Below are 27,574 nucleotides of genomic sequence, written 5' to 3' on the forward strand. Positions count from 1 at the left end.
TCTGAGTTACAGCACAATGGCTCTAAATATACAGAACCAACTGATATTGTCAACATCCTGGCAGATAGGTTCAGTACTAACTTTACCCCCCCTCTCACCCCCTAAAGGGCCCATGTCTATACCGGAAGAGTGCAAAGTTCCTGTAATCACAGCTGCACAGGTAAAAAACACACTCTCCAAAGCCAAGAACACAGCATCAATGGGACCTGACAACATCCCAGGCTGCATTCTATATGAACTGCAGAATGAACTGGCACCCCACCTAAGCACCATGTTCAATCATAGCCTCAACTCAGGCTTTGTGCCCACTGAATGGCACACAGCGATGGTTATCCCACTCCACAAAGGGGAAGCCACCACAGACCCCGGGAACTACCACCCCATTAGCCTAACAAGCCTGGTCTGCAAGGCCATCGAACGTATCATTATGGATCTTATAGACAAAGAGATTGGTAATCTCCAAACTCTGTACCCCACCCAGTTTAAGTTTGTAAAAGGCAGATCATGTCTCTTAAACCTGATCGACTTCTTTGAAGAAGTCACCAAAGCCATAGACAAGGGTAAAGTGGTTCACACAGCCTATCTAGATCTTTCCAAGGCTTTTGACACCATCTCCCACTCTGGAATTACAGATAAACTCACTAAACTAGGTATAAATCCCTATGTCACAAGATGGGTCGCCAACTGGCTCACTGACAGAACCCAAACTGTGAAAGTAGCAGACTCCAAATCTGACTTCAGACCAGTGACAAGTGAAGTACCGCAGGGTTCAGTCCTGGGACCTCTCCTGTTTAGTATCTACTTTTCTGAAGTACAGGCTAACACAGAAGGTATTTGGCTAATGAAGTTCGCAGATGACTGCAGATTAGGAGCCATAATAGAAACTCCTAACGGTGTGGACATCCTACAAAAGGGCCTCATGGAGACAGATGCCTGGTGTCAAAGCCACAGCCTCAAGCTCAATACCAAAAAGTACATTGTCGTCCTCTTTGGTAAAAACTCTGTACCTATGAGCTACCACATAGGTGGTAGTCTACTTAACACCGAAAGTGTGATAAAAGACCTTGGGATACAGGTGGACAGTAGTCTCTCCTTTGATAATCACATTGCCACAGTAGTCAGGAAATCCTTCTACGTGGCACACCTCATCACAAAAGTTTCTCATCCAGAAAAAAGAAGTCATTGTTCCCCTCTACTCATCACTCATTAGATCCATTATAGAGTACAATGCCACTTTTGGTATGTACCTCACAAGGCATCTACAACAACTGGAAAGGCCACATAAATACCTCACAAAGAGGATTACTGGCCTCAAACAGATGCCCTATGCAGACTGTCTCAAAAAACTCCAGCTTTACTCTGTCGCATATCGCCTACTCAGAGGTGATCTCTGCCTAACATACAAAGTTATGTCAAACCCAGAGCTGTTGGACATGCTCCCACTTAAAGAAATCCCAATCCCTCCAAGCTACATGCTCTAGGGACCTAAACCTTGTCACTACAATAAACAGAACATGCTGGAGGGATAGATTCCTGTCCTAGAGACTTTCCATACTCTGGAACAAACTACCCATGTATATCAAACAAAGCTCCTCATTAGCACTCTTCAAGAAAAATCTTGATGACTGGATGGGAAATAGGAAATTCACCCTGGGGATCTCCTCTGTGGCTCTGCTCGACAGGAAGCACAGGAAAATAATTTTCTTGGGTGGCGAAAGCCAGGGTACTTTTTTGACTAGGCTTATATAGACCCTAGGGCCAATTGCCTATTACCTACCTACCTACCTTATGTAGGTCACTGATGGTTTCTGTATCACTTCACTACAAAATAAGAAAAATATAAGGTGTACCTGTTACAAACAAAATGTCATACACAAACATTAACATATTCATGAAATGTGAAGATCACATTTTCCAGTTGCAGAAGCATAATTATAAATGTAAAACAGTTTCTTATTAGCATAACATTATGTTGCTTAGTGGTAGTACTAGACTTACAGCATTAGTGTCTCTCTCTATACTTCCAATCAAGTGACATGTTCACCAAACATGACAATGGCCTCAGTATCAGTGGGAGAAATGGGGGGGGGGGGTCCATCATTATTCTCATGGTCTTCCACCATGTAAGGTTTCCATAACTATGAGAGAGGTAGGGCTAAAAAACCTCTCTGTGCTTGCAGCATGACAGTTCCTTGCTTGGACCACCCATCTCTGCAATGTTTAGTTGGTCATTCTTCTAAAGGCTGTTTATTTATTTATTTATTTGTTAATATCTTTTTTGTATTTCTACTAGTAGGGGAAATGTGGCCTGAACATCTAGGAACTTCCCCAACTCTTTCTGATAGGTGCCTTGGGATCTTTTACATCCACCTGTGGTATTCACCAACTCAAGCATATAGGAACATAGTTGAATATCTTATCCAAAGGACAAATGCAGGCTGTATATGACCTGAAGCTGGAGGTCCCCACGTGCAGGTTCTCTCTTGGAAGAAAGACCATCCAAGTGCAGGTCACATCAGGGAGCTACCATGGATGGGGCGTGCAGCAGATGTGACAACAGAGAGCTATCAAAGGAGAAGCCTGAAATCAGCAGCAGTGATAAACCAAAAAAAATCATTCTCATGATCTTCTTTGCCTTTCATTCATGAAGCAGCATTTATAAGCACTGAAAAAGTGTCTTCGTCAGTGAAACTCTTCACTGTTTTACTCGCGCATTTACATTAGTTCAGTCAGCAGCTTCATCTGAACAGGTTACATGGACTACCTGTTTCCACAATGAAAAGGAACTCATAAATCTGGTCAGCATCCATCTCTGAAATGCTGTGGTCACTTGGTAATGGCTGTGCCGCCCCTCCTCAAGTTAGAAGCCCTGACTTCCAAAATTTCACAATGATTTAGCATGTCACTGCTTCTCCAACATGTCTCAGCAGTCATGAGCAGTGCACTTACTGTCAGGGAGATTTGCTACTGTTGGCCTGTGCATTTTGTAAGAGTGTACCAATAGCTTAGTTTAGTACAGCTATTTCACTGTTGCTACAGTTCCCTAAACCAATGACTGAATGTAGTCATGTTGGCAGGGAGCCATTCAAACAGGAATACATTTTGGCAGGGAGCCATTCAAACAGGAATACACTGTCAGCACTCTATAAGTTGTCACTATTAAGGTCGACTCCTCCATTTTATATTAACAGGAGAGATTCAGAAGGCAATCCCAGGGCTTTTGGATGTCTTTTAATTGCTACAATAAAAAACACAAAAAAATTAAAGATGTCACTAAATATCTAATCACTTTTGAGTACTTTGCAAAGTGTAATTCAGGCATATTAATGTGCTTAAAGCATCTTGGCAGTTTATACATTCCAGGTAAGAGAACAGAGTACTTATATGGACTGTGGGCTAGGAGCATTAAAGCCTACAACAGTTGATGTGGCTCATTTACTTCTGGTCCTACACTGTAAGTTTAAGCAGCTCTGTGACTGCATGTCGTCACATGGCATTAACTCCCATGCCATAGTAAACTGACTAATATCCCAACCCTCTGCAGGGATTCAGTCAACCTTCACTAGTACCAATAGCATCTAACCCAAGAGGAAACTAATATAGTTTGCTTCGGGATGGTAATAGAAGCCTTCTTTATTAACTATGCAGAAAGAAAGTATACAAGATCTAATCAACAATTTCATCACTGTGGAGTCTCATTGTTTTCCTATTTTCAAACTGGCTGCTTTATTCCTGAGTCTGTTTATATTGCAAACCATAAATCTCAGTTTATTTATTTATTTTTGAGGGAGTGGAATTTGTTTTGCTGATTCCAAACTCTTTGGCAATATCAACTGTCTTTTAAGCATGCTCCAGAATATCCAGTCTCAAATTTGTTTTTATATTCCAAAAAATGCATTTTGCATTTGTGCAGGTTTGTCTGTTCTTTTCTCCCTGCTTCATTCTTCATCACTCCTATCCATCACCGGATCTAACAAACTTTCTAACAGCTCCCAGGCTACCTCCACTGTAAGGCTGGGGCTGGTGTAGAACCTAAGGGCATCCTTTATGATCTAGTCTTTCATTTCCACCCCTCCCCTGAATTTACCTGTTATATCTGAGGACTACTTCTATCTTATGGACAGTGCCCACCACAGGGAATACCTGGACAAATGTTTTCCTCCCAGGGTGGGCACACACCCTTCCTTCCCATGCTTCAGACAGCCGAGTTGCCAATTGACCTTAGGTTGCCTGGGCCATAGCTGGAGCTTTATTCCTCTATTCCATGGCTTTGGATTTGAGGGTTGTATTTAGAGAACTACTCTCTGCTAGATTTACTGTTAGCAGGCATTATGTGCTGACAAATTGTCCAATTATTACATAAAAATATTTTGAATGTACCTAATAATTAATGTCTTTAATTTCTTCCTGCAATTTGCCTTCTACTTTTTTTCTTTTTAACTATTATTGCTGCTGTTCAGCTCTTATACCAGCTAATTTACAACAAAGACAAATTCTTGTTTTTCTATTTTCAGCTCATCTCTTTGACTGTTGTTTAGCAAACTTCAGCAACAGTTTATTGTAAAAGTCTTTAAAAGTGCAAAGAAAATGTTGTGCCTGTTAATATTATAATTTATAAATCAATAATTTTACTATCCTAATATGAAAGAATACTACTTTGGCTACATTACTAAATTTGTCAGTGTTACATGATGACTTCCATTCATGACAGACTGCAGGAATATGTTAGGATAAAAAGAGGGAGGTTTCCTTTGTCTCTAGTGCTTAACATAGCAGTTTGCATCCATTCTGTTGAATGAAAGCCTGTATTTTTTCACATATGCTATATGCATAGCATTAAGCAGAAAACACATAGGGAAACAAAAAGCATAACTAAAACTCATATTCCTAAATCTGGTCAACTTATTATCCATCAGAATTAATTTTTACATAATAGCTTTTATGTTGCTTGTTGTCTCACGATATACGTTTCTTCTTCTTACTTCCTCATAGCATACAGCTGTCCATTATCAGTGCAAGTCAATCCTCAGAACCAAAAAAAATGTGTTTTTCCATGTCTTCTCTGCAGTCCTTACTATGTTACACAGTACTAAATACTTTTGAGAAGCCATTGATCATTTAGTTCATGTAATGTTTGTAATATTCCCTTTACTACAACTCCAAATCCCACAAATATTAAAGGGTCACCACAGCCAGAAAACAAGGAAACATATTGTCACCAAGTCTTGATGCTTTACATAATACAAGCCCATCTGCAGCACAAAAAGCAGTTTGTACGTTTTTTTCTTATTTTTGCTAACTGTAAATACCTTGAATATAATTGTGGGAGGTGGATGTACAGAGTCTCTCCCCTCATCAGGCCAATAACTGAGCACAATGCCCCTTTTGGTATCTATCTTTCCAAGCATCTGCAGCAACTGGAAAGACTACAAAGGTTCCTCAGAAGGAAAATTTGAAGTATTTACCATCTGTCCTATTTGGTCATCTGAAATCACTGTCATTTTATTCTGTTTCATACAGACTATTCAGAGAGAATCTTTATCTTGCATATAAGGCAATGTCTGACCCTGCTTTATTGGATATGCGGCATATCTGCAAGTCAAATGGTACACAGGTTACTCACTCTAAAGATCTTAACCTGGTTTCTGAAATTAATAGAATCTGCTGGATGGATAGATTTGTCTCTCAGAGGTTATCACACCTTTGGAACAGACTCCTACTTCATGTCAAACAGAGCACCTCATTGGCCCTCTTCAAACATAATCTGGACGATTGAATGGGTAACTGTAAATTCATCCCAGGGGTTCCACGTATGTCCCTATTGGACAGGGGCAATTGGTGCTGATCATGGAAATAAGAGAAGAACTTGGCTAGGCTTATAAAGGCACTAGGGCCATTAGCTTAGCATCTTCCTATGATCCTATGACTGCATTTTTCCTCCAAAATAGTTATTTTAGCTAAGCACTCTCTTTCCTAATAATGACATTTTTGTTTGCATGAATAAAACTAAAATGCCCCACCATCTGCAGTAGGATATAATTTTCGTTTCCATTCATTTACAATTGTAGTACTCAGAGCTACTGCTTAGTTTCAGAATCTATGGTCATAGTGTCAGTATCTTCCGTTGACTCTAATCATTTTTTGTATGCCTTGTTTTACTGGTGTACAAGTGAAGTCATCTCCAAACTCACTGAATGCTGTCTCATCAATACAAAATGATCAAGAATATCCTCATGCAATATATGGTACACAACAGATAACTAGCATCTTTTTTAAGGAGCAACCCCTCCTGCACCCCAGTGTGGGGATCTTTGCCCCACTGCCCCTTTTCTTAAATATATTAACATCATGGTTGCACAATTATGTCAAAAACAGAAATACCCTGCAAGGCAAAATACAGTAATTGCATGAATTTGTATCTTGCAGTCAAGTCAAGCAACTGAAAACATAGTCAGGGAAAGGTAACTTCATGCTATTGGAGTCAGGGAGACAGCTGACCAGTTAGCTGTTGAGCAGTGTAACTCTTCTTTGACAGATGCAGTACACTGCAAAGACCCCTTTCTTCAGATGTGAACAGTGCTTACAATATTCCATCTTTTGCCAAGAGCTAAGGACATTTTCCGTAGCTTCATTCCTGCTGTTATCCATAGGCACAGCAGTTCATGTCATCTGTCTCAGCTCCTTAACTTTTTGCGATAACTGGAATCTGTCCTCACAGTAAGTTTGCACAACTCCAATGATTCAATAGACTCATGAAAAGATTGTAGAGCTACAAGCTCATTGTTATAAAGAACTTTTTTGGGCCAGGAGGTTTAATCGCACTGACACATATAATGAAAACATCAGGAAGGTAAATTCCTAAACAAAGTACTTTGAGAATTCTTGTAAACCTAATACAGAAAGCATTAAGATAGTTGAATAGAAATGAAAAGCCAAATACGTTGAGTATCAGCTAATTCATACTTCATTGCATGTGGCAGTGAAGCACTATTTTGCAGGAGAAAAATGCAATCTGGGACATGGAAAAGTTGTGTTTAGAGCGCAGATGTCCTTTAAGTGATACAGGAATAATTACTATAATTTAACAGATACCTGGGATTCAGTAAACTCTGTGCCGGCTTAGCATGAAGCCTACAGGGAGTTCACATGTTAGCATGATGAGCAGCAGTGCTAATTACATATGCATGCCATGTATCATGCTTACATGAACACAAGCACAGCTTCGTGGCCAGCAACAGTGTTACCAGACAGGAAACTGTGTAAAGCAGCGTGTACACCTTCAGACATGCAGACATGTTTACTATGGGCAAACTAGTTCTGTATGATTGAGTGGACAGCCGCAATGACTACCAGGGTTTAATTTAAGACAATGAATACAGTTCTAACACATCGTAGGAAAGTGTAGTCAGTGCAGAGTACAGTATAAACATGTTCCTGCCATACTGAAATAAAGGTTTGGTGATGATCATCAAGGGTACAAAGACTGCATTATAAATACATTACTCTGGGGAAGTGTGTGTATTGAAAAGGGCCAGAGACATGAATGGCAAGAGTGAAGAAAGGGGAACAGAAAAAGTGAAACATGGTGATGTACACCAGATAAGGGCATGTCAGTGTACGCACACCACAAAAACAAGACAGTTATATCATGAATATTAATCACATATGTACGTAATACAGTACTGCTGTTTACACCTCCTGTGTGGGTAGAGTCATATCATTACACAGTTATTATATATCATGTGACTGACACACAAGATCACATATCGGTGGAGATGCTTATTTGTGATATAAGCACCCTGACATGATGAATGGAGAGAACATTTATCAATGATAGTATATACAATAGGGGGTATGTACATATTCTGAAGATGTGCAAAATGAGTTGCTGGAACATGAATGTAATGTCAGGCACATAGCAACTAACTCATGGACAACAGTGGACAGAAGCACTTACAATCATGGACAATATCATAATAATACCACCATTAATCTGTGTCATTGACATAAAATATGTGCTTGTGACTTATTGTGCATGTTTTGCATGAACAGATGTATGACTATAATGATTATTCAGTAATCTATAAGGGTAATCAAGCACACCTTCCTCAAAAATTACCACTTTTGGGAGGTATTAAGGGGGACAGTGTTACACCTGTAGTTTACATTATGAGCAATCCTGGCTAGTTAACAGGTTTGCATGACATATACATGCCACAATCCACATATATAAGAATGTAACCCAAACCATCAATGTTATCAATGAGCTGTGTATTTACTGTGTGCATTACAAGAACACGTATCACCCACACATCTTGTAGAACACCTTGAAGGGAAGTCTGCACGCTCAACTCCTAATGGTTATGCATCACAAAGAATACTTTAGTATGAATAAAAAGATGTGTGGGAGTTCACTGTGGTAAAAGTGATACACTTGAGTAAATCATCCCTGGAAGATGTATGTGGAGGTACATGCAGGCGGGTGCATTGTACTCAATTATTGGTGTGATGAGGGCTGAGAACAATGGGACTATAATGTCCTTTGATTTAGATGACCTGCCCATACTCAGGAGTGTGCATACAAGGTTTTTGTTACCACCATGGTCACATACTGATGGAAGTCCCACTTACTATTTACCTGAGTACCCAGGTCAGGTAACACTTGGTATGCTCAAAGGGGTGTGCTGTCTATATTGTAATTAGCTTGTGTATTTGCTTTCATAAAGGAACTAATCATGATTTTTGTTCATCTACTGAGTTCCCATGGCTCCTGCAACAATCCTTTGTGTGTGTTAATACTTTCTGAATTATACCAATACCATTCTTGGATTCAATGATTGTCTACAGTTTGCAGTCATCCACAAAGCTGGTTAGACAAAGGATGTGTAAGTTTGTCTCGACATATGAGACTTAAATACTAAACAGGAAAGGGCCTAGTACAGAATCCTGAGGTACAGACCTGGTGACTGGACTGTAGCTAGAGGTGACTTCACACACTCTGAGATTATGTGTCCTGTATGTTATCCATTTGTCTACCCACTTGGTCACATTGGTGTTAATGCCCACTTGAGATAGTGTCTCTGTAACCTAATTGTGTATTTGTGTCAAATGCCTTGGCCAGGTCACGTTATGTGGGATGATAGTCTTTTCTTCATTCATGCCATTGGTGAATGTTTTGAAGATGTCAAACAGGTTTAACAGACATGATGTAACCTAAAGACATCAAACATGGGTTTGGTACACCACCAGGTGATTACCTGTGTCCTTTTTGATAAAGTCCATGATGACTCGTTGGTCTGCCTCACAGATGAGGAGAGTCAGGAGTATGGGTCTACAAGTCCCTGCATCAGGTGATGATCCTCCCCCCCGCTGTTCAGACAGATGACTGTTGCTGTACACCCATCTGCAAGAACATAGGCTGTCTGGATGTTGTATGTAAGTAGGGATCCAACAGTGTCTGCTAGGTCAGGTTTTAAGCCATGCTATAGGTAACTAGGTACCCTGGGATGTTGTCAGGGCCCATTGATTCTGTGTTTTTAGCCTTAGAGAGCACATAGAAGAGCAGCTCTCCTGAGAAGATAAACTCAGTAATGTATACTTTGGCTGATGGCCAGTGGTGACAGGGAGGTGAAGCGTGAGACAAACTGTCAGCTAGCAGATTGTCTATTGTCTCCAGGCAAGTATGGCTGGTGACATCCACAAACAACTTTGTACTTAGTTGTGTATTTCCCTTAACATTTTATACCTATTTAAATAAATGATTTGTGACACCACCTCCAGATACAACCTTGGTTATGCATCACATGCCACACTGTGGTACTGTTCACACAGTCATACAACTCTACCAATGTCACACAATTACATGAATTGCACAAACTATGCCTATATGTGTTTCATGGGAAAGCTGTGTTTGAGTGGCCTGATGCCGTATAAGAACACATTACAAATTAATTGGTTGTGGCTCATGCAGAACATTTACTGACACAGATGCTGACAGTCACACAAAGGTGCTACTGACCAACTCAGTAATCCTTGTGCATGTAATGAATTCCACAAGGTTGTAATTGAATCACAACCTGTGATATTTCTGTGTATATCACAGCATTACAACATGTGGATGAAACAAGACTTATGTGCCCATGTAATCAGTATGACATTGCATTGATGTATGTCACAGATCATTTAATGACGGTAGGTATACCCATGCAAACCTGTGCCATACTGCAGGTTTCAGTGTGATGGTTGAATGAGAGCTGCTTAGAATGTCAACTGCTCCACTACAAAACACATGCCTTAATAAGCCAACAATATACATAGTATCATCCCATGTCAACAGTTCTCAGGAGGCATATTACTACAGCTGTTATAGAAGGAACATGTAATTAAATGGCAGAAGCAGTCATCAATACATTAGCTCACATCACATATTGTAATACACTCTTGTAGGCTTATTGTACATGCACACCTCAACATAGCGCATGTCAATGACAGTAACACTGACATGTGAACTGTTCATGGGGTCATGTGTTATTACTAAGCCAATAGCCAACATCATATAAAACCCTAGACATTATTATAACATTTAAAACAAACTCACTATATATATAATGGAAGAGAGTAAGGCTATATATGTATAGTATGTGTTTATGTTTTTGATTGCATTACATAGTGTCTCTCTCCATATGTGACATGCACCACCCCATAACAGAATTAGCAATCGCACATCCAGTGGTCTGGAGATGGCTTGCTGATGCTCATGGAAGGACTCTGCTTCATGATGTGTGTATGCATCTTTGGCATGACATCCTCCACTCCTCTGCAGGAAGGATGTCATGTGGCCACAGGGAAAAAGGGGATGTTGAATGTATGGAGCTATGTTAAAGGATCTCCTAAGTGGTGTTGAAATGAAAAACAATTCAAAAGATCATACAATTAATGTATCACCAATGACACACGCAGCAGTAAACTGATTCTGATTTGAACATTACACCAGTGTAGGTATAGAAGTTGAATTCCATACACTGTAGCTGTAGCACCACCATATATAACTGACTTTAACACTGTCACAATGCACTTTATGGACTATGACAGCATTACTGTATGCTGAGAAGAACATGTTGGGATGAGTGTCTGACATGGATGTGGAGTCAAATCTTTGGTGTAAAATTGTCTCAAAAACATTTAATGGATACTCACTCAAGTTGTCTGATGTCAGATTAGAACACCTAAACATCTAGTTACAGAAGTTGGAGAACACAGTACTTAAGGTTATTGCCACAACACATGTTTGACTTGAATAATGTCAGAGTGCACTTTATACAGGATGACATCATCAGTGTATGTTACAAGAAACAAAACCAAATCCAGGAGGATGAGGTGCCCAAAATAAAACCAATGTTGTGTCTTTTGGCTTTTTCCCAGTTAGGGGTCACCACAGTGGAACTCCGGTCTGCTAATGATTGGCAGTAGATTTTTACGTGCCAAGTTGCCAGCCCTGATGCACAATCTTCACGCATATCTCCACACAGAAGATGATCTAGCTGAGAATCGAACAGGACAACATCTTACTGTGAGGCGACAATGCTACCACAGCACCAGCAAGCTGTAACCACCTTAAAACATTTAATGTGTTCCACAGCAAGCAAAGCACCACACAGCACACAATGATAATGATGAAACTACTACCAGTTCGTTTTTGTCTCCAACTTCATCAGAAAAATGCTGACAATCCAAACCCCTCCCCATTTATACCTTTGCACACTGCCAAAACTTAAAATCATGTGACATTGGATTCAATTTTAACCCTTTCCTAAACATACCTTAAAAACAAGCATAGTAAATACAAGCATTATAAATACAACTTTGCCCTGTTTAAAACACTTTTAAATATCTAAAAACTCACTTTCAAAACCTGTAGTAAATAAACAGATGGATATAAAAAAATGAATGCATGTTAGAAACGAATAAATGAATGTAAAAAACTCAAGTAAAATCAGTCTTGAACAATATTTCAAACCACGTGTGTGAAATTCATAACTTCGCTGCTCTTAATTTTAAAACTGGGGCTAGGAAGACCATGTCGTTCAAACCCGGCCACCTATTGGCTTCTAATACCAGTTGCCAGTAAACCTCTCTATATTCCAACATGGTCTCCCAAGAACCACCCCTACCATCTATTACCACTTCATTGAATACAAAAAAAGTGTAAGAAGCACCTTCACAGCTCAAAGTGTGTTTATATAATGCGTTTCTGTTGTTACCCCTCCTAATGTCGTAAAGGTGTTCGTATATTCTTTTCTTTAAAAACCTTTCCATCTTACCTATGTAAAATGCTTGACATTTCTTACAGGTTGCAATGTAAACAAGTCCCTTACTTTCGCAATTAAAACAGAATTTGGAGGTAATGTGTTTATTCCTGTTACTAACAGTAATTTCAGAAGTATCAGCTATAAAAGGGCATTGTTGGCATGCTCCACACTTAAAGGTACCCACTTTTCTAATTAAGTTTCCCCCAAGTTTGTTTTCCATAAGGTCCTTAATACGTCTACCGTTTCTGAAAATGAATTTTAGTGGAACATCAAATTTTAAATTCAAATCAGAGAGCTTGGAAAATCTGTTCCATTCCCTCTGGACAATGTTTCTAATGACCTGCACATTACCACTAAAATCCACAATAAAGGCATTCTCATAGGAGTCCCTGTCCCCATTGCTCGTTACCCTTTCTTTTATACCTCTATCACCAGAATGTAAAATTGGTGTAAACCTGTCCTTCCTATGCTGCAATACTTCTTCCTGGATTTCCTTAACCAAGGTCACTGGGTATCCTCTTTCAAAAAACATACATTTTAGTAGGTCACACTCATCCAAAAATCATTGTCATCAGAGGTTATTCGACTACCACGTACATATTGACCTTTCACTATTCCTGTCTTTTGGAAGTATGGGTGGGAACTAGAAAAGTGCAAAAATGAATTACAATATGTCTCCTTCCTGTGTACTTTTGATTCAAATCCATTACTACTCTTCCTAATATGGATGCCCAAAAAGTCAATACTGCCATAACCTATCTTGTATGGGAATCTAAAAAAATCAGTGCTGTTGGGGAAATGTATTCAAAGAAGTCCATAAATTTCTCCTCACTCTCTGTCCAAAATATACGGATATCATCAAGGAAATGTTTGTATAGTGCCCAACAATCCTTAAATACTGAATTAAACACATAGTTTTGCTCCCACCAAGCCATCACTAGGTTTGCATAAGTGGGGGCACACATGGCCCCCATGGCAAATCCCTTTAGCTGCCGAATAAATTCCCCTTCAAAATAGAGAAAATTGTTGTTTAATACCAATTCCATTAAGACACTAAAACATAAATCTCTTTTTCAATAAAATTATTTCCGTTCCTTAGAATCTCTTCAAAAAAATTCTAAGCCAGCTCTATGGGGAATAGAAGTGAAAAGGTCCACCACATCAATAGTAATAAAAATGACTTCTTTGGTTATCTGTTTGTCCTTTACACTTTTTAAAAAAATCCCATGAGTCCTTCAACACATTACATGCACCCACAGACAGGTTCTTTAAGCTGTGATCTAAATATTTAGGAATGGGTGCAGTGACAGACTGACTAGCAGCTACAATGGGCCTCAAGGGGGGGATCTTGTACATCTTTGTGCACCTTCTTATGTTACAAGTAGATGTTCAGAGGACTGTCTGATATAGCTGTGGACTCACATGCTATTCTCAAATTGTCAGTACACTGATTTTGAATAAACACACACATACCAGTTGACCGCAGTGAGAATAGAACCCCTACCTAACTATCTACAAAACGCAGTACTTAGTGCCACAGGACAAGACTGACTTTTATACTGCTGCTGCACAGTTTATAGTGGATGACATCACAAATGGATGTTTGAGAGAACATGTTGGGAGTCCTATATGAAATGAATGTGTAGGCATGTACGACTGTCAAAATATTTGTATTCCATGGGACTGGATTGCTGACAGTAGGATACAGACTTATGCTCTTCTGACTAGACACACACACACACACACACACACACACACACACACACACACACACACACACACACACACACACACACACACACACACACACACACACCAGTTGGCTGTAGTGAGAGTAGAATCCCTACCTAATTAGTTACACTAGCTAGAGATCTCAGCATTTAATACAAATTCCATGGCACACAACTTTTGCACTGCTGCTAGGCAATTTATAGTGGATGACATCATCATTGGACATTTGTGAGAAGATGTTGGGAGGCCTGTATGAAATAACTGGGTAATCATGTACAACTATCAAGATATGGGACTGGACTGATGATAGTAGGATACAGACTGATGTCTTCTCTGACTATGCACACACACTTAAACTACATAGAGACAAACACTTAATGTGGTAATTTAACCCACATATACTTATTTTGTTTTCATCCACAATAATTGCACCATCCCTGAAGTATGCTTTTGGCTTGCCATACTGGTCTTCTTAGATGATGCCATCATCATTATATTATGTGGGTAACATATCCTGTTGTAAGAGTTATGTGCAAAGTGTGGACTTTGTATTTCCTGTTGTGGTTTCAATGTGCAGATATGCTTTAAAAGACACCTTCTCAAACAGCAAAAAGCTGTTAGAAATGCATGTAGTAGAACTGAGACATATGCAGCTGTTTCTCAGTATATTGCTTACATTACACAGTTATTGTCACACAGACACATTTTGTGAACTGCGTGGATGTAGCTTTGTATGTAAGTGTGTTCATATTTGTGAAGAACTGATGTCCACATTAATACATGTATAAAATAATTTTAATGTGTATTGTCAGTATAAAGGTTTAGATGATGTAACAATGCAGGTGTGCTATTTACTTTTATAGTGTAGTTGACATTTGGGGACTACTACTAACATACCCATTCTCAAGTGCATTGGTGCAAGACACACAAAAGTCTGAGTGGGTCTATATTAGAACACGGAACATTCAAAATGTCGAGTGTTCTAATATCGAACCCTAGCAATCGAAAAAAAAAAACATCGAACATTCGGAACAGCATGTTCCAAAACACATACACACAACACAAGCACACCAAACAAACAGCAATCCACACACATACACCTTAACTCTTACACCTAACCCTACACTAAACTATACATACACCACTAACTATCCACTTACCTTAACCCAAACCCTAACTCTAAGGTCCGTCACTATCGCACAGTCACCTCACCCGGACCCTAACCCTAACTCACCTAACTCGCCCTAACCCACACGTCACACAATCACACACTTACCTGACCTGCGCCCTAACCCTAACCCACCTAACCCACCCTAACCCACACGTCCACACAATCGCACACTTACCTGACCCGTAATTTTCCACCAGAGGGCTGTAAATACTGAAGCAACAGAAACAGACAACCAAATTCTTTCCCTAGGAAAGAATTTGGTTTCCTGTTTCTTCGATATTTTCAGCGTTCGCTGAAAACAGGTCGATATTAGAACACTCAACATTTCAAATGTTCGGTGTTCTAATATAGACCCAGTCTGAGTAAATATCTGTTCAATCAGTAACAAGTGTCTTCCCTGTGCTTGTGTTTTTACATGGATTATAATGGGATGAAGAGTAACAGGGCAGTAAACATACTAATTCTTGCCGGTCAGCTATTTCCATAGCACACCGACAAGCAACTGGTTTGCGCAATTGATGGCAATGTGTTTGTGCATGCAGGATTTACATTTAATGACTACTACTTAAATTTGAAAAGTACTTATGCATACGGGCTAGGGTAGAAATAGCTGACAGGCAGTATGGTGTTCATAATGTAGTTTATATTGCAAATGTTGTATTACAAATTTTATGACATAAAGGACTGTTAATACTGCTTTCTCCATTTTGCATGAAATTAAGTGCCAAAAATATCTGGTTCTGTTTTATTTAGAAAATACTAATAGTTCTATTGGTGCACCTTTCTCCGTGCAAACACGCTAAGTTGAGAGGCATGGCAGTCAGCACTTTGGACAGCACTGAGTGTAATAAAAGCACCTGCTGTCTAGCTGTCCCTGTGACAGCAGGTATTACAACTGTGAGCTCTTATTTTGAGCACAGATGATACATGGTTCTAATTTTTTAACATATGTACTCAGGATGTAACTAAATAACTACATGTGATAATTTTTTGCATATGTGAGAGGGAATGACTACAGTGAAGTACTACATAAAAATGAACACTACTCAATTGATTTATGTCAACAGTGCACATATGGATTTGCATATTTATACATTCATCAGTCTAAATAAATATTATAGGAAATATTTAAAATGCTTGCTTTTATTCTGCTTTAACTGTGCATTTCCTTAGCTCAGCAAGTTTTGGACCATTCCATAGTACGTGAAGAGCCATTCACCTTTGCTTGACATTGGTACGTGATGCTAAACTCCTCACAAATGTAGAGGACAAAAAGCGAAGGGCGTCATTAAGGATTTATTATTTATGTGTGTGGTGTGTGATTCTAAATTTTGACCAGATTAAAGATGTGAAAATGGGATAAATAAGAAAGTGGTGAAATGGGGGGCAAGTAGGGGGAAGAACAAAGGGGAAGCAATATAGGAATGTGCAAGACAGAATTAAGAAAGAACCATAGCTATGCACTTCTTCAACCATGTAAAATGAACATGGATAGAATACTGGATGAATTTGGATCATTACTGAAACAGAGTTGGATGACAATACAATCATGTTGTATAGCCAGTTGGACCGAATCAAGTGTCTCGAGAAGACACATGTGTGAAGTGGAGAACTATGTATGTGATGATATTATTTTTGTGGTACAGGTGCCCATTTTTTGATTTTATTCCAGTAAGAGAGGAATGTTGAGTAAGGAACATAGGTATGTTAGGGTCAGGTAAGTAGGGTAGGTGAGGATGGGATTGCAGACAAACAGTACAAACAAGGCAGAGACAGGGATGATGAGGGACACAAAAAGTTGGGGTACACCTTGATTGGGGATATGGAGGTGACATTAGATGCTCATGCGTGTCAAGCATGGGGGGACAGTGAGAATCTAGTCCTCACCCTCAAAACTGTCATCACTTCCACTCTTCCTGAGCTTGCCACTGGAGTGCTTGACATTTTCTTCTTCCCAGATTTCTACAAGCATCTTCTCCATCTACCTGAGGCATGCACCAGTGGTATTTTCCATGACCTCAGACACCATGCCTGGCATCCCCTGGCACGTGACAAAATCTCCACCTCCACCAGTACTTCCAGGGGGTACCACTGCATCAGCTGCTGGGGTAATGTTACCTGATGTTGAAGGACCAGGTAGTGCAGTGGCTGCAGAGTTTGGTCACAGATGTGCTGGGTGTCTGTGCAGTAGCCATTGGAGGGCTGGCAGGCTGAGCCACACTATTTGGTGTACCTCCCTGTGCTGGAAATCATTTTGTCAGTTGTCAGAAATTGATGACATCAGAATGTTGTTACCACACATAAAAATAAAAAAGAGAGATAAGGGGTGCGGTAAGAGATAAAAATAGTAAAAGATAAATAGATCCATCATATGTCACATACAATAAATTAGCATGATATAAATATAATTTTACTTTTACATCAATTATATTTGTAACAACTACAAACTGACATAATTGTTCCAAGTATATATTGAATGTATGCCTTTTCAAATCATAAGATTAAGTTAAAAGCATGGCATTTATGCCATTTTTGAAATTATTATGTAATATTTTTTAAATAATTTTACAATGTATTTGTTACCTGTGGGATTTGAACCCACAACATCTGAATAGACTATTACAATTATTACTACAACTGCCTTAAACTACAGAATGAAGCATGCATGCTTGATTTTATAGTTAAAATATGTATACTTAATTTGCTACTAATGTATAGAAGAGCAATGCTTTTGATAAAATAATACTTATTTTGTGCTGCATACATACTCCTTGCTTCTTTTGGTCTTGCCAAATGTTCACTGTAATCTCCTGGGTGGCTATAAAATCAAATGGAGAGAAAAAGAGAAGATCATATTGCATACCAGTCTTGGCTATATCCAGCTTTCTATATAATTTCAGGTATCTTTATCTGCATACTTACTCAGTTGTGGGATGTCAGCAGTCCTAAGCTTATACATCCACTGGTTGAGCTGTGTCTGCTCACACCTTTTCAGGTCATTGTAGTGATGCCTGCATTGCTCTCGAGTGTGTGGAATGCCAGTTGCATTGGAGACAGCCTTGGGAAGACTATTCCAACCTTCTGATTTATACTGAGACCTGGTATAGTGCCCCTGCAATAACCTAAGGATGTGACACTTTGCAAGAAGTCCAGTGAATATTTTGGACTACTGTACATCCCATCTTTAAGCACTAAACTGAGCACCTTCCTTTTTAGCTACTGCCATGTCCATACAGGTCAAACAGGAACAGTTAAAGTGTCTCCCCGCTAATTTGTGTTATCGCATTTAAGGCTAGTCTGCAAACCTGAACAATGATGCCAACCCCATTTGCACAATGTTAAGTGGAGAGCAACAGTGCCAAACAGAGATGAAGGCAGGTTATGAAATAGGAATGCTAATGTGGTAGGTGCCATTAATTTATGGGTTGGTTGCTACTGTACCTGTTAATTGATTTAATTTTGCAGACATGTATTGGGTGTATAAATGTTATGACGACACATTTTTGTGTGACTTTACACACTAATAAAAGTAGTTAGTACAATGTGGGATTCAACCCTATGTAAAATAGACAAATCATATTCTTCCACATAGGTGTTTTTTTCATCCTCACTACAGAGAAAGTGCTTGTCAGACATGTTCATTAATAATATGGACACATGAAAGAGTGAGTCGTTAATCATGTATGTTTGTGATCTGACAAGGTCCTGATTTATACATTCATGTGTATATGACTATAACAGAAGTATGAAGTCCATCCCAGGGCAGAAAAGACACTTTTAAGTACAGAAACACAACTGTCAGTACACCCTCAGTTACACATATAATTCATATGATCTCCAGTGCTATGCATAGCTATTGTTATTTATAATTATCTTTAGATTGCTCTTTAGTTTTTAAAATTGAGTGGATAAGCATTAATAATTTTGGAATATGCAAGAATAAAAGCCTGGCTCACCTGTATTGTGGGCATTAACTTGTACCAGTTGCCACAAGTATATTTTTTACAGCCATTACTGTGCAGAGTGCTCATTGCAACTGAAAACTTGCTTGTCAGACATGTCCATTAGTTATACATGCACATTAAAGAGTGTGTGACATGAAAGTTTAAAAAATAAATGTTTAATTGTAGAAACATAATTGTACTGACACACAGACATTTAATATATACGATATCCTGTGTATGCTTAATGCGCCTGCTATACATAGTTATTTGTATGTGTAATTATTTTTCTATTGTGAATTTTTCAATAAAGTAAAGTGGAACAACATTAATAAAACTTTTGGGTTTTCTAGATTAAAACCCTAGCTCACCTGTACTGTAGCCCTTAAATTACATCTACTTTCACAGGAAAAACTAGACAGCATCTATATATTTTCACATTCATTACTGTGTATGTGTGTGGACCACCGTGCAACTCCACTTAGGGTGTTTCTACAGTGGAAAACCACACATGTTACAATGTATACTTTTGGAAACTGACAATGCCTGCTTCTTACAAAAAGAATACGAACGACTCCGGGTAAAAGCAAGGTGCATAAAACAGATACGTAAAATGAAATAAAATGCACCAAGTTAACATACAAACATACGTTTATTCAAACCAAAAATAGAAAAAATAAAAATGGTTAGCGCTTTCACAACTACACTAGTTGCTTCATCAGACACAGTAGTTTAACATAATAAAGCTTATATAGAAGATGCAATAAAGTCAGCTGACAATCCAGTAGTCACATGTTCCAATGCTTATAAATGTGTAACATGTAATATACGTAAATGTAAATATACATAAAAACATAAATAAATATGCATTAGGGCATGCTCAGAGGAGGCCTGCTATCCACCCTCCACCTGATCCTGGTGTGTCTTTACATGCCACTCAACGTATGTTTAGGGCCATCATGGAGGTGCAGGCACATTCCAATAGGGCCTCTGAGGACATGCTTAGGGTTGTAGTTGTGGCACAGACTGACCTGCGTGACTGCCTTTGTTGTGTGGCAGATTCAATGGATCAGATGAATGACATGATGGAATAAGCAGTATCTGTGATGGAACATCTTCTGTAAACAGCATCCATGTGGATGTAGGTCAGCATCATCATCTCATGTTCGCCAGTGTCGCTGTCCCTGATCATGATCGCCTAGTGTCACTACTTCCACTGCTCCCATCAGTGATTGAGGTGGCCACACCCAGATGTGGTAGGCCATGGGGTTGTAGTGCTGGGCATACTTGTAATGAAAGCTTGTCCAGCAGACACCAGTCACTTCAGGTAGCAGCAATACATCTGACCATGGGCATGGCCTTGCCAGTGCAACTCCTGGCAGAGCCAGTTCTTGCAGTCGAAGGCAATGACAATGAAGCGTTACCTCTACCTTGCATAGATCACACCCCTCCGACATACCAGGGGATCACACCCCTCCGACATACCAGGATGTAGAGCTACCACAGAGCTTTGCTGTGTTCTTGCAGACACACACACACACATTTCACCTTGAGTGCCCATAAACGCGCGCACACACACACACACACACACACACACACACACACACACACACACACACACACACATACACACACACACACCAGTTACATGGGTCAGTTGTAGCCTTAAAGCTCATTCGGTCTTAGTGGCCATTTGATACTTTATCAAAATTTCAGCCTGCCTGTCTTTCTTACTCACATGCACTCACTACCTCTTGTGTCAGTCTTGGCCTCGTGCCCCCCCCCCCCCCACACACATATACACAACACCCTGTGCTAATGATGATAACTGTGCCATATCCTTGTTTTCTCTTTTAGATTCAGGGATACACAAGTTTTTTGTCTGATGCTCGGGGTGCATAGCTGACTAAGTACTTAGTATATATGTGCATGTGATGCTCATTTGGAAATTGTACTGCCTTCTTACTGGTTTTTGTAATGTGTGAATCTTTGATGCATGACTTGATAGAGGACACACTTATTGACATAAGTCACTGCTGTCACATATTGATCTCATTGCTATAAAAATCACCCATTTTCTACTTAGTTACATTAGCAAGTATCAGTATGCAAAGATATAGCATTCATTTGTGTTCTTAGCCATTTACTTTCGTATTCCAGGTTCAGCACTTACCTTAACAGTATTTTAAGAGGAGAAGAAACACCACATCCTGGTAGAAAGAGTGGTGGCTGTAATACCTAAAGAGGGTAAAGACCCATCAGCTCCAGCTTTACACAGACCCATTTCAATCCTAAACCATGATTATAAAGTGTTTGTATCAATAATGGCTAAAAGAATGGCAAAGGTGATGTCACACTGAAATAATATGGATCAATGTGTTTTTTGTGGAGGGAAAGCAAACATTTGACAACATTAACAGAAGATTGATGATCCAGAGGAAGCAGAATGTAAGAAAATACCACTATTGCTGTTGGTCTTGATGCAGAGGAAGAATCTGACAGAGTCAGCTGGGAGTTTATGAGCAGGGCAATGAAAGCATTTGCATTCCTTGATAAAATGATAAGGTTGATTAAGAGACTATATGAGGGATCAGAGGTGAAAATTAAAGTGGGTGGGTTCCTCTGTGATAATTTCTGTTTGAACCAGGCAGGGGTGTCCTCTTTCCCCTTGGTTATTTGCATTATATTTAGAACCACTGGCAAAGAAAATAAAGGATTCAGAAATTCAAGGATAAAATTGGTATGGTAGTTAAGAAAACCTGGCTCTATATGCAGATGAAGTTATTTTATACCCGATAAAACCAGAAAAGGACATTTCAGTGTTGTGGAACATTTTGAAGCAGTTTCAATTCTTTGGGATACAAAATTAATGAAGCGCAAACAAAGGCAATAGTTGTAAATTATGTACCCACATACAAATTTGTTCAGCAATATCCATATTTTTGGGGGCATGATAAAAAGAAGTACTTAGGGGTTTAGATTAAAAAGGATTCTGGTATGCCAGCTAAGGATATGTGGGAAGTACTAAACAAAAGATAATACAAAAACTGAGAAATTGAAAGCTCTGTTAAGTGGATATGGATAGCAAGATATAAGCAGTTAAATGTTTTTAATCCCTTTAGTTTTTTTATACATGCCAAGCATATTTTTATCAACCAGAGAGGAAGTTGTGGATAGCACTCAATAAAGAGCTGAAGGAGTTTATCTGGAAGGGGAAGCTGGCAAGAGTCAAGTGGGATAAACCGATTCTTCCAACAGAATAAGGCAGTCTGGGATTACCCAATTTCAAGGGGTATTTTAGAGGTATACATTTAAGCCTCTTATATATAGCACAAGCAGAAACCTTTAATTCAAAGTGGAAATGGATGATGATGAAGCAGGGTGGAAGCTCAAGAAACAATGAGAGACTGAGATTTTGGATGCAGATCCTTAAGGAGAATAACAATAACCATACAGAATATTATATTCATAAAGCAGCAGGAGGTATTTTAAGAACTAAGCCACAAGAGAATGGAGAAAGGTGATTATGCTAATAGGGTTCATAGGTTCATAGGTTGGTACTAGGCTATCAGCCCTAGGGCCTATACAAGCCTAGCCATAACAATTCCCTGGCTATTTCTTCCCACATTATTTACTTTCCTGGACCCCTGTCTAGCAGGGCGACTGACGTGATCCCTGGGGTGAATTTCCTTTCTCCCATCCAATCATCAAGGTTCCTCTTGAAGAGGTCCAAAGAGGCACTCTGCTTGACATGTATGGGCAATCTATTCCAGAGTCTGGGGAGTCTCTGGGTCAGGAACCTATCCCTCCAGCATGTTTTGTTTATTGTGATGACAAGGTTTAGATCCCTGGAGCGTGTAGCTCTGAGGGATTGGGATTTCTTTAAGTGTAGCATGTCCAACAGCTCTGGGTTTGACATGGCCTTGTATGTTAAGCAGAGATCGCCTCTGAGTAGACGATATGTGACAGAGTATAGCTGGAGTTTTTTAAGGCGGTCAGCGTAGGGCATCTGCTTTAGGCCTGTGATTCTTTTAGTGAGGTATTTCTGAGGCCTTTCCAGTTGTTGCAGATGTCTTGAGAGGTACATACCAAATGGGGCATTGTATTCTATAATGGGTCTAATGAGGGATGAGTACAGTGGGACAATGACCTCCTTTTTTTCTGGATGAAAAGCCCTTTGTGATGAGGTGTGCCACATAGAAGGATTTCCTGACTGCTGTGGCGATGTGGTTATCGAAGGTGAGACCACTGTCCACCTGTGTCCCTAAGTCTCTTATCATACTTTCTGTGTTTAGTGTACTGCCACCTATATGGTAATTCATGGATACATGTATAACAATACATTTCTTGGCATTGAGCTTGAGCCCATGGCTCTGGCACCAAGCATCTGTTTCTGTAAGGCCCTTTTGTAGAGTATCCACATCATTTGGGGATTCAATAATGGCTCCCAGTTTGCAGTCATCTGCAAACTTTGTTAGCCAGAGTCCCTTAGTGTTGACCTGTACTTCAGAGAAGTAGATGCCAAACAAGAGCGGCCCCAGGACTGAACCCTGAGGTACTCCACTTGTCACTTGTCTGGAGCTGGATTTGGAGTCGGCTACTTTTACAGTGTGGGTTCTATCACTAAGCCATTTAGCAACCCATTGGGTGACATAGGGATTAATGCCCAACTTACTAAGTTTAACAATGATTCCAGAGTGGGGGGTGGTGTCAAAGGCCTTGGCAAGGTCTAGATAGGCTGTGTGGACCACCTTACCCTTGTCAATGGCTCTGGAAACTGATTCAAAGAAGGGATAATTGCAATTAAGGATACAGACAAAAGACAAGAGGGGGCTGGAATTTACTGGAGAAAACTGGCAAAAAAAACAAGGCATTGGGAACAAATAATTAGAGAGGGAAAGCTAATAGAAAGGAAGGAGACCAAGAATTTATTTGGACTGCAGGTTAGAGATTAGAGATTGCCATCCCTTACTGACAGCCACTTACTGAATACAAAACAGCACGCTACCATGTGTGCGATATGGCAAGATATGCACATGGTTTTAGTGCACCATGTATTTTTTAATGAAACCAGCCCATAGTGTATGTTGTTAATAATTAACACCACTCAGAGCTCAGTGCCTCAAGGTACACCACTTTACTTTGGATTTCAACCAACCATGCAACTGCAACTACTAACTGTTCTACATACAATTCTAATTTTTTCACTTCTTTAGCCATTGCATCTGTTGTCGTATGTTTCATGTTTTATTTCATTTTATTCTACCTTGATTGGAAAATAAGTTCTTAAATAAATGTGAATTTTAACATCCCTCACATTCTAAATCACGAGAGTCATTCTGATACATTTAGTTGAAGATGCCCAGTGCTATCAATTTGTTATGCAAACACTCATTTTTCTCTGTGCAGGTAAACTGCAATATGGTAAATGAGACAAAGTACCATTCTGCCAGTCAGCAGCGTGACTCGAACCCCCCACCAAACAAAAACACCAACAAAATTACCTGCATGTCGGGGTTTTTTTGCCTTTTCCAGAAATGTCATAGCTCATGGTAATAGTGTCAAAACATGCAGAAAAAACAAGTTAAAAAGTTACAACTCAGTATAAGAACGTTAAAATGTGAAAAGAAAAACAAATAGCAATTCGGTTATCTTTCCCAGTTAACTGCACATGGGAGAATATTAGATGTTATACCTAAAACTATCACACAACCTTTTCCAACATGGGGGATATTATCATTACAACTAACAGACCATGAAGCATATAAAATCTTGCTAAGGTGCTATTTTGAAAAGTGATTCCATTGTGCGTCTGGAGCTATTTATCTTGTTTTTCAATTTTGGCACAAAAAAGCTTAGCAATGCTAATCAAAACCCAATATATTCAATAGTTCCATTTTCCCAACATATATCCTAAGTATTCTTAACCAATATCATCATATTTTGTCTAATTTGGTAGAACATTTGGACTGCATTTTTTTGTATTATTTTTAAGGACTGTAAAATTATTGCTCTTAAAGTGTTTTGTAATACTTTGGAGCTTTTCTCCCCAGGCCTCCACTGAAAATGGGTTCCTACCCAGTTGGACTTTTTTGCTAATCAAATGTCAATAAAAAAATAAATATATCCTACCTGTACATATTAAATATCTAGCATTCTCATTTAAAATTATCAGCACGGTTAAAGGTAGTTTGTAGTTTATTTGCACTAAAACTCCACTGTTTTTGGACTTTAGGACACTTCCAGAACATGTGGAGATTATTTGCTCCTGGCTGATCACACCTCCAACACTTGCTAGTCCTCAGGTTTATGTGCATGTCTTACATCAATGCAAGTAGATAGGTTAACAAAAGCAGCCCTGGATATTCTGTGATGAGAGGCAATTACCCATACTACTCTATCTAAGTACCATGGCCCATTGCACCACCTTAATAAATATAACTCCCCACCCAGTTCATACAACCACAGTGAAATATTACAGTTTCCATTAAGAGTCCCATCAATGAAATACATCCCATTTGCTTCAGCTGGTGGTAACTCAGGTGGATATAAAAGATCCCACTCACCTATCAAAAAGAGTAGGGTAAGTTCCCTGGTGTCCTAATCAAATTTCTCCTAGTGGTATAAGTACCACTTTGGGACTCCCCTGAAAAGAAGCCAGTAGCCTAGCTGGACTAAGCCAAACAAAATAAATTCATAAGATCATGCAACCATTTCCAATATAGCTGCAATATATATATATATATATATATATATATATATATATATATATATATATATATGATCTCTCTCTTTTACCTGACAGCATTGATTCAATTATCATTGTATGCATTTATGTTTTCTAACTTATGTGTTAATAACTCTTGCATATTTGCCCTGTAGTCAAACTCTCCTGACAAATGAATGCTGGTGTCTGGGTGAATCATTTTCATTTATAAATTAATAAAACTGTGACTCTGCATCTAGTTCTGCTATGAGGAATGAACACAGGAGGATGAGGGGTTGCTAAACTCTTAATGGAGTATACCATTCTAGTGTAAGAGTTAACCATAATGTAGCCACTGACCCTGCTATGGCAGGAGATTCATTACCTCCCATAAGATTCATTACCTCCCATAAGATTGCCACTGATCCTGCCAAGGCAAGAGATTCACTATCTGCGCAGTTTGGTGTTCTGAGAATGGAAGGTGAAAAAGAGGCTGATGTAACTAGAGAACTGGGAAGTAAAATGAGCAGGAGACTCTTTTGGTAAGTTTCTGTGACTGTATTCAGAACAATTACACAATTACAGGGATTAATCTTGGAGTTTTGGAGATATACATATAACGTCAGTATTATGACTTGTAATCCAGGTCAGTGCCCAGTAAATACACATATAATTTCAGTGTTGGTGATATTTTGACCCAGGCAGGTATTTACATTTGTGTTTTGGACAGTTTTAACACAAAAGTTATGGAGCTCAAAATAATTTTGCAGACTTTATAAGAATATTAACTGATACCTGCTAGTTTTTCCCACACACCATCCCTTTTGTTCATCTGCTTTTTAAACCTGGTGATTTTGAGCTGCACACCCATATTGTAAATTGAGCTTAATAAGCTTCTCCCTTTCTATACTGCTATTGATGTCTTGAATTATTTATATTGCCTTTCCTTGTGCTTATACCAAAAACTGCCTCTCATTGACTGTTCTATTGATTTACTTAATCTGAATTTATTAACTACCTAGCTGTTGGATAAAGTAGTATATTTTTACACTTTATCAAACACTTGTTTTTACATCAAGAGGTCAGCGGACTTTCCATCTAGTGCACTGGGAAGTAGCCTGGTCTGTCTAGGTTGGGTAAACACGTGAGATTTCTGCATGTAGTTTTATTGGTTGGAGGGCTTGTTAATCCTCTTATCTTGCTTTTATTGCCTTTATAAATTCTGTACAATTGAGTGGCTCTTGGCTCATTTATACAAATCACAGAACTTTCATTGAATAATCACATTTTTATAAGCTGTTTAATGTGCATTACTGTATCCATATCTTTAAGTTTTAGGTAACATTTCGTATATTTTAAGTTTGTTTGTGGTAGCATTTCACCCTGAACACTCCTTTACTCTGCTTTTACATTAGGAGGACTGGTGGCAGTAGGTGTTTCATTGGTTTATCTGAGCTGGGAAGCACACAAAAGGGCTCTAAGTATTTATTTTTTTTGCACTTGTCTTATATACTGTGACTGTACTTTATCAGTTTCAAAAGAACTGTACTACCTGTTGCTGCTTTAAATAGTTAATTGCACTGTATTACATTGTATTTGTTAGTTGTATGTCTGTTGCGGGTAGTTTGTTACTTTGTGTGATCTTGCTACACTTGGGCTCCAAACCAGCTATTTTACTTTAAGAAGGTGTTTTACTGCTCTCTTATGACAGAAGTGT

This window comes from Protopterus annectens, chromosome 3.part1 (assembly GCF_019279795.1).
Source record: "Protopterus annectens isolate FY-2018-M chromosome 3.part1, PAN1.0, whole genome shotgun sequence".
Lineage (NCBI taxonomy): Eukaryota > Metazoa > Chordata > Ceratodontiformes > Protopteridae > Protopterus > Protopterus annectens.